Source organism: Chlorocebus sabaeus, chromosome 6, assembly GCF_047675955.1.
Source record: "Chlorocebus sabaeus isolate Y175 chromosome 6, mChlSab1.0.hap1, whole genome shotgun sequence".
NCBI lineage: Eukaryota > Metazoa > Chordata > Mammalia > Primates > Cercopithecidae > Chlorocebus > Chlorocebus sabaeus.
In genome coordinates, this window is record NC_132909.1 from 4,867,806 (window position 1) to 4,876,512 (window position 8,707).

Consider the following 8,707-nt stretch of genomic DNA (forward strand, 5'->3'; position numbering starts at 1 on the left):
CTCAAACTCCTGACTTCAAGTGATCCACCTGCCTCGGCCTCCCAAAGTGCTGGGATTACAGGCATGAGCCACCGCGCCTGGCCCCCCAAAAATACTTTTTACTTTACTAATTGCTGAGAAAATATAATTGAAAACAAAAAGTCTTCCCCCAAATGACAAATCATCTCCACGACGATAATAAAGAAATAAAAACCATTTCACTGATAGATAAACCTTAGACCAGATTGTGATGCGAAATACAGGCAAACAGCTAAGAGGTTGAAAAAAGGGAAATAAACTTCACTTTTCTATACAACCCACTAAGTACATGTTTTCAAGATAAACACTAATCAGTCCTCAGGGAAGAGGACTGAACACTCTTGGTCACACGTAGTTCATCCTGGCTCTACATGGTAATGGAGGTGACCATCTGTGTCAGCTAATTAGCTTCATCCTGAAGGAGGGGGAAAACCCTAACCCATGTCTTCTTGACAAGTGTGAGTTTTACAACATGGCGACAGGTGCCCTCTCTGGTGAGGCTCCTAGAATCCGATAGAAACTGATGTCAATAATAAATAATAAAATTTAGAATATATGATTAAGTATACAGTTTATGTGAACACAAAGCGTGAGGACAGCCACCTGGAAACATCAACTCTAAATGAATGGGATGAGCGTACCCAAGTAGAGATGTTTAGGTTTCACACACAGGGAAAGACAGAGAAGCTTTAGCAGAATCACCACATTTTCCATTCAAGACCAGTGCATAGAGTGCAGCAAGTTGACTGGTTATTTTCACCAGCCTAGGTGACAAAGTGACACCCTGTCTCAAAAAATAAATAGAAATACTTCATAAAGTTACTTTCTATTATGAAGAGTTTGCCATCTTTGGATGTGTCCCATTTTAAGTGTATTTGCAATGAATTGCTCTTTGCTATGAAGAACAGACATGTATTCACCTCCATAGTCTTCATAATCTATGAGCCAGGCACCACCATTATAAAGACCAAGAGGACTCAAGCACAGAGAGATGACATGATTTGTGTAAATTGACACCGTGTTTGGGGTGGAATGGGGACTGATCTTGTCTGGGCTGATTTCAGAGTGCATTAACCACCATGCTCTACTGTCAAAGCTAGTTAGCAGAGTTCTTCCAATAATGAAGATACATATTTAATTTTCATTTTATACCTTGTCTCTATATTTTACACAGGTACATTTAATTTCATAATTTTGTTTTTGACCGGTTTCCACTGATGTGTCAAATATTACCCCAGAGGCTGATACCAGTTATGAATAAATCTTTAAAGACCTTGATTAAGTGTAGATACCCTGATTGGAGTATAAAATTACAGGAATCTGCCTCATCACTAAATTAGATTTAAACAATTGACTCCCTATCAGGATAGCTACACAGAGACTCACTTCTTTTTATGCCAGGAAAGAAAGTACAATGGCACCTACCACAGGAATTAATGGACACTCTGATATCATGTCCTAACTACCTGACGTGAAACACTAGGGGATGATCAAATAAAAAAGGTAGGGTAGAAATTAAATTATCATGGCCCGGCGCGGTGGCTCACGCCTGTAATCCTAGCACTTTGAGAGGCCTAGGCAGGCAGATCACCTGAGGTCAGGAGTTTGAGACCGGCCTGGTCAACATGGTGAAACCTCGTCTCTACTAAAAATACAAAAATTAGCTGGGCGTGGTGGTGCGCGCCTGTAATCTCAGCTACTTGGAAGGCTGAGAGAGGAGAATTGCTTGAATCTGGGAGGCAGAGGTTGCAGTGAGCGGAAATCGCAAGACTGCTCCCCAGATCTGGGCTACGGAACAATATTTGGTCTCAGAAAAAAAAAAAAAAAAAGGAAAGAAAGCAATGGACTTGTGAGCATAACTGAATACCAAATAATATAGAAATGTCATAGAAACATAGAGTTTACCAATATTTACATATATATTACTATATAATTATACTGATGTATACTTAATTATATTGATGTATAGTTATATAACTATGTAAAATATAGTATTACAATCAAGCTAATTAACATATGCATCACCTCACCAACTTACTGTATTGTTGTGATGAGAACCGGATATTAGAGTTTCTTTTAAGCCAGACAACAGCATTACAAGATAATCCAAGACTGACAACTGCTATCTAAAACTGATTATTAGAAACTTTCCTGTTCCCTAAACGTTGCCTTCCTAACTTCAAGAATGAAAACAGTCTCACCATAATCAACAGACTCCTTATGTTTTCAATAGAGAAACAATGACTCTCCATTTAGCCCTTCAGAGGAGAACTTTGAGATAACATTTCTATGCCAGCAACTGCCACTTGAGGGCGCGGATTCCGCACAGAATTAGGTAATTCTTGTAGATTTATCCCAATGATTTCCAGCATTAGGGTCATAAGGGCATACTTCTAATTATCCTTAATAGTCTTTCTATGATTTGTGTGAAGTGGCTGAACCACAGATAGATTTTAGAGTTCCAGTCTTCAAGGACCTTAAAACCCAGGTTTCATCATCATGTGGATTAAATACCAAAAAATCATTATTATGGAAGGATTAAACTAAACTACATTAGGAGCTATCAGGGACTGGGATAGGGTCTACAGTCCCCAACTCTCCTTCCTGGCTCAGCTCATGCCCCAGGAATTATTCCTCCTTCCTGTGTGGCTTTGACATTAGACTAGTTTCCCCAAACCCCTAAGATTCCCTTTTCTTGATGTGATCACTTATCTGGACCTTTTTTTTCTCCCAAGATGGAGTTTCGCTCCTACACCCAGGCTGAAGTGAAGCAGCATGATCTCGGCTCATGATAACCTCTGCTCCCCAGGTTGAAGCGATTCTCCTGCCTCAGCCTCCAGAGTAGTTGGGATTATAGGCACCCACCACCAAGCCCGGTAATTTTTGTACTTTTAGTAGAGATGGGTTTAGCCATGTTGGCCAGGCTGGTCTCGAACTCCTGACCTCAGGTGATCCACTCCCCCCTTGGCCTCCCAAAGTGCTAGGATTACAGGCGTGAGCCACCACACCCGGCCATATCTGGACTTCTTATATACCTCCTTCTATTCCAGACTCTGCCTGTCAAACTGAAGCATAAAACACTCACCTGACCCATCCTTCTGTCTGGATGGTGAGCTCAGTGACCTGGTCATGCCAGTCAGTATTATATGAGAGGGCAGCAGCCAGGCTGCTAGATATGGACTTGTGGTTCTGTGTACTGACCTGCTCTCACAACTGCAATGATCATTTTACCTGTCACAGGTAACAGTGCAGTCCTAGGACGCTATTATATTTTTAAAACTTTATTTCCCTGTTGTAATTACGAACAAAACATTTACTAATTCCTAGGTAGCATCTCCAAAGGGATTTTAGAGTGTCTGGGGAGATTCTTTTCTTTGATCCTTGGAGGTAGAGAGGGTCTCACAAGAAGGAAGCAGGAAATACTGAGGTCTGGTATGTCAGGCACCTAACACACGCTACGTAGGTCTCAGTGGATTCTCTGCCTCCCAGAGAAGTCTTTCCACCCAAAGTAGATTTCCTTATAATATTTAGATCTTTGATAGTTTAAGCTATATGCAGATGACTGGAATCAGGCAAAGCACTTAAGATGGATTTTGAAAGACATGAAAGGAAGTAAAAGGAAGAACATAAAGCCATTAGTTTAAATTAAAAATTTTTGAACTTGTCACTCTGCCTTCCACAAATAGACCTAAAGACAGCTATATCATTCGACCCAGCAATCTCATTACTGGATATATGCCTAAAGGAATATAAATTGTTCTATCGTAAAGACGCATGCACATATATGTTATTTGCAGCAATATTCACGACAGCAAACATGAAGAAATTTAAATGCCCATCACCGGTGGACTGGATAAAGAAAATGTGGTACCTATACCTCACAGACTATGCAGCCATAAAAAAGAATGAGACCACGTCCTTTGCAGGGACATGGATGGAGCTGGAGGCCATTTTCCTTAGCAAACAAACCCAGGAACACAAACCCAAATGCCGCATGTTCTCACTTATAAGACGGAGGTAAATGAGAAGACAGATACATACAGGGGAACAACACACACTGGGGCCTATTGGAGGGTAAAGGGTGGGAGAAGGGAGAGGATCAGGAAATATGATTAGTGGAGGCCTAGGCAGGCAGATCACCTGAGGTTAGGAGTTCGAGACCAGCCTGGCCAAAATGGTGAAACCTCATCTCTACTAAAAATACAAAAATTAGCTGGGCGTGGTGGTGCGCGCCTGTAATCCCAACTACTTGGAAGGCTGAGAGAGGAGAATCGCTTGAACCTGGGAGGCAGAGGCTGCAGTGAGCCGAGATTGCGACACTGCTCCCCAGATCTGGGCTACAGAACAAGATTTGCTCTCAGGGAAAAAAAAAAAAAAGAAATCAATCGACTCGTGAGCACAACTGAATACCAAATAATATAGAAATTTCATAGAAACATATAGTTTACCAATATTTAAATATATATTACTATATAATTATATTGATGTATAGTTAATTATATTGATGTATAGTTATTGTGGTACCCATACATCATGGCCTATGCAGCCATAAAATGGTACAAGATCATGTAAAATACAGTATTGTAAAATACCATACTTTAAAATACTATATTTTGTATAAATATAATATAAATATATGAAATAAATAAAATATATTTTACTATGTAATATTTTACTATGTAAAATATAGTATTACAAATGTAGTTTATCAATACATAGTATACCAATTTCTCTTTACAGAAATATTCCAAATGTTAATAATTTTCTAGCTAGACTGACAAATTTTTTTCTCAGTGCAAAAAAGTTTACTGGTCCTATGATGTTGTAGGCAGGTCTCCAACTCCTGGTGCTACTCCTGTGTTTATGTTATGTTACCTACCAAAAGGAATTTGGCTGGTAATTTCCTAATGAATGAAGGTTACTAGTCATTTGAATTTTTTTTTTTTTTTTTGAGACTCAGTTTTGCTCTGTCATCCAGGCTGGAGTGCAGTGGCGCGATCTCGGCTCACTGCATCCTCTGCCTCTCTGGTTCAAGCAATCCTCCTACCTCAGTCTCCTGAGTAGCTGGGATTATAGGCACCACTTACCATGCCTGACCTCATCTGACTTTGAAAGAGAAAACTGTGTGTAATCCCAGCATTTTGAAAGGCCGAGGTGGGTGGATCACTTGACATCAAGAGTTCAAGACCAGCCTGGCTAACATGGTGAAACCCTGTCTCTACTAAAAATACAAAAATTAGCCAGCACGGTGGTGTGTGCCTGTAATCCCAGCTACTCGGGAGGCTGAGGCAGGAGAATCGCTTTAACCCGGGAGGCACTGGTTGCAGTGAGCAGAGATTGCACCACTGTACTTCAGACTGGTCGACAGAGCAAGACTCAGTCTCAAAAAAAAAAAAAAAAGAAAAAGAAAAAAAGAAGAAAAATAAATAAAGTTATCCTGGATTATCTGGGTAGGTCCTATGTGTCCCTGCAGCAGAAATGTATGTCAGAGAGATGCAAAAGCAGAGGAAGTTAGGACCCAGGAGCGCGAGGGTGATTTCACGTGCTGGATTTTGAATATATGGGGATCAGGAGAAAGAAATGAATTCTGACAACAATCTGAATGGGCTTAGAAGGAAATTCTGCCCCCACAATCTCAAGACTCGATCCCATGGCTTTGACCTTGATTTTGGCCTTGTGAAACCAGAGTACCCACAAAAACCTGACACATTTTTCATCTATGAACTGTGAGAAAATAAATGAGTGTTGTAGTAAACTGCTGGCTATACCGTGGCAATGCATAAACAAAAAATTAACACTCACCTGAACAAATGTAATAAAATATTTAAACACTAAAATAAAAAGTAGTCATTTATATCTAGACACAATTTTTACCAGTTTGTGCTGTATCCTTCTGCCTATACAATTTCATAGAATATCTAAAATTGCATCTGAAATCATATACAAAATATATATGTATATACACACCATTCAGAAATGCTCTTCATTATTCAATATTTAAATATATATTTTCAGAGTTACATTTCTGTCTAATTCAATAGCTTTAACCAATCAGTGATGTTTTCTATTTCTTTTTCTATTTTTTTTTTTTGAGATGGAGTTTCACTCTTGTTGCCCAGGCTGGAGTCCAATGGCATGATTTCAACTCACCTCAATCTCTGCCAAATGGCTTCAAGCGATTCTCCTGCCTCAGCCTCCAGAGAAGCTGAGATTACAGGCATGCACCAGGTTATTTTGGTGCAAAAACTGTGAAATTCATGCACAATTTTCTCATAATACGTATTTTTCCATGACCTTCTTCAAGATCCCTTGTACTAGAAAACTGTATTCAAGAGGACATTAAAAAAAATGTAGATATTCGAGTGCCACTTATTTCTGGAATGCAAGGATGGTTCAACATATTCAAGCAAATCAATGTGATATACCACTTGAACAGAATGAAAGATGAAAACCACATCATCTTAATAGATGGAAAAAAGTATTTCACAAAATTCAAAATCGAGTCATCATAGAAATCCTAAACAAAATAGATAGAAAAGGAAATTTGCCTCAACAATAGAAAGACCATCCATGAAATGACAAATGAATAAATAACCAAGCAGGGAAAATGGAATGCTTTTCCTGTAGGACCTCACATGATGCTAGAATGCCCTCACCCCTTCTATTCAATCAACACTGGCTGTCCTAGACAGAGCAATGAAATAGCAGAGGAAATAAAACTCATCCAAGTCAGAAAGAAAGAAGTAAAATTATATTTGTTTGTAGATGACATGATCTTCTGTGTAGAAAATCACAGAGTCAACCAAAATACTATTGGAACTAAGTAACATATTCAGTGGATTTGCACAACACCATATTAGCACCTAAAATTAGTTGAATTCCCACAGTTTAACAATAAACAATTTTAAAAGAAAAATTTAAAACACTTCCATTTGCTGGAGAACTTAAATTAAGAAATACTTAGAAATAAACGGCTGGGCGCGGTGGCTCAAGCCTGTAATCCCAGCACTTTGGGAGGCCGAGACGGGTGGATCACGAGGTCAGGAGATCAAGACCATCCTGGCTAACATGGTGAAACCCCGTCTCTACTAAAAAAAAAATACAAAAAACTAGCCGGGCAAGGTGGCTGGCGCCTATAGTCCTAGCTACTTGGGAGGCTGAGGCAGGAGAATGGCATGAACCCGGGAGGTAGAGCTTGCAGTGAGCTGAGATCTGGCCATTGCGCTCCAGCCCGGGTGACAGAGCAAGACTCCATCTCAAAAAAAAAAAAGAAAAAAAAGAAACAAACATAAAAAGGTCAGAAATTTGTACCTTGACATCTACAAACATTGATTGAAATGATTTAAAACATAGAGCTACAACCCATATTCATGGTTTGGAAAAATTAATTTTTTTTTTTTTTTTTTTTTTTTTTTTTTGAGACGGAGTCTCGCTCTGTCGCCCAGGCTGGAGTGCAGTGGCGCAATCTCGGCTCACTGCAAGCTCCGCCTCCCGGGTTCACGCCATTCTCCTACCTCAGCCTCCCGAGTAGCTGGGACTACAGGCGCCCGCCACTGCGCCCGGCTAATTTTTTTCTATTTTTTAGTAGAGACAGGGTTTCACCATGTTAGCCAGGATGGTCTCGATCTCCTGACCTCGTGATCCGCCTGTCTCGGCCTCCCAAAGTGCTAGGATTACAGGCTTGAGCCACCGCGCCCGGCCAGTTTTTGTTAAAGAAATGAAAAACATGCAGGGAAAATGGCTCACATCTCTTGGCCAGGCTGATCTCAAACTCCTGACCTCAAGTGATGTACCCACCTTGGCCTCCCAAAGCGCTCAGATTACAGGTGTGAGCCACTGTGCCTGGCCCAATCCTCTTAACATAAACACTTCAATGTCAATTAATGCTTGAACTCAACGTTAAGTCAACTCAAACTCAAGTCAACGCTGAATTGACTCTAATGTCAATTAATGCTTGATTGTTTGCTCTACTCATTGCATTTGGAACAACTACCTCCAAAATGAATTTTCTGATATTCTGCAAGGAGTGAACTCAGACTGAAGACCTTGGCACCATGATGACATTTGTAAGATTTCTGTCCAGTATGCATTCTCTGATGTCTAATGAGGTGTGAAGTAAAGGCTTTGCCACAATCATCACACTTGTGAGGTTTCTCTCCTGTGTGAATTATCCTATGTTTTGCATAGGATGAAGCTTGACTGAAGACGTTGCCACAATCATGACATTTGTAAGGTTTCTCTCCAGCATGAGTTCACCGATGAACTGCAAGGTATGAACAACATCTGAAAAATCTGCCAAATTTATTACACTAGTATGATCTCTCTTCATTATGGATTCTCCAATGATTTACAATGGTTGTAGCATTACTGAAGACTTTGTGACAATCATTACATCAGTAAAGTTTACCTACACCACGAAGTGCCTGATGGTAAACAAGTGTTGACTGCCCACTAAAGACTCTGTCACACTCATTACACTTGTAAGGCTTCTCTCCAGTGTGAATTCTAGGATGCTGTGCCAGGTGCGAATCACGCCTGAAAGCCTTGTCACAAACTCTTACATATTTATGGTTTTTCTCCAGTAGGAATTCTCCTATGTCTTTCAAGGTTTGATGTGCGACTGAAAACTTTCTGACATTCTTCATATTTGTAAGCTTTCTCTCCAGTATGAATTCTCCTGTCTTTCAAG

At 40.0% G+C, this 8,707-nt stretch overlaps 1 pseudogene; it reads right to left on the bottom strand.

The window, feature by feature from the left end:
* Positions 1-7,719: 7,719 nt before the first annotated feature.
* Positions 7,720-8,663, bottom strand: LOC119623593 (uncharacterized; annotated as a pseudogene).
* Positions 8,664-8,707: the final 44 nt, after the last annotated feature.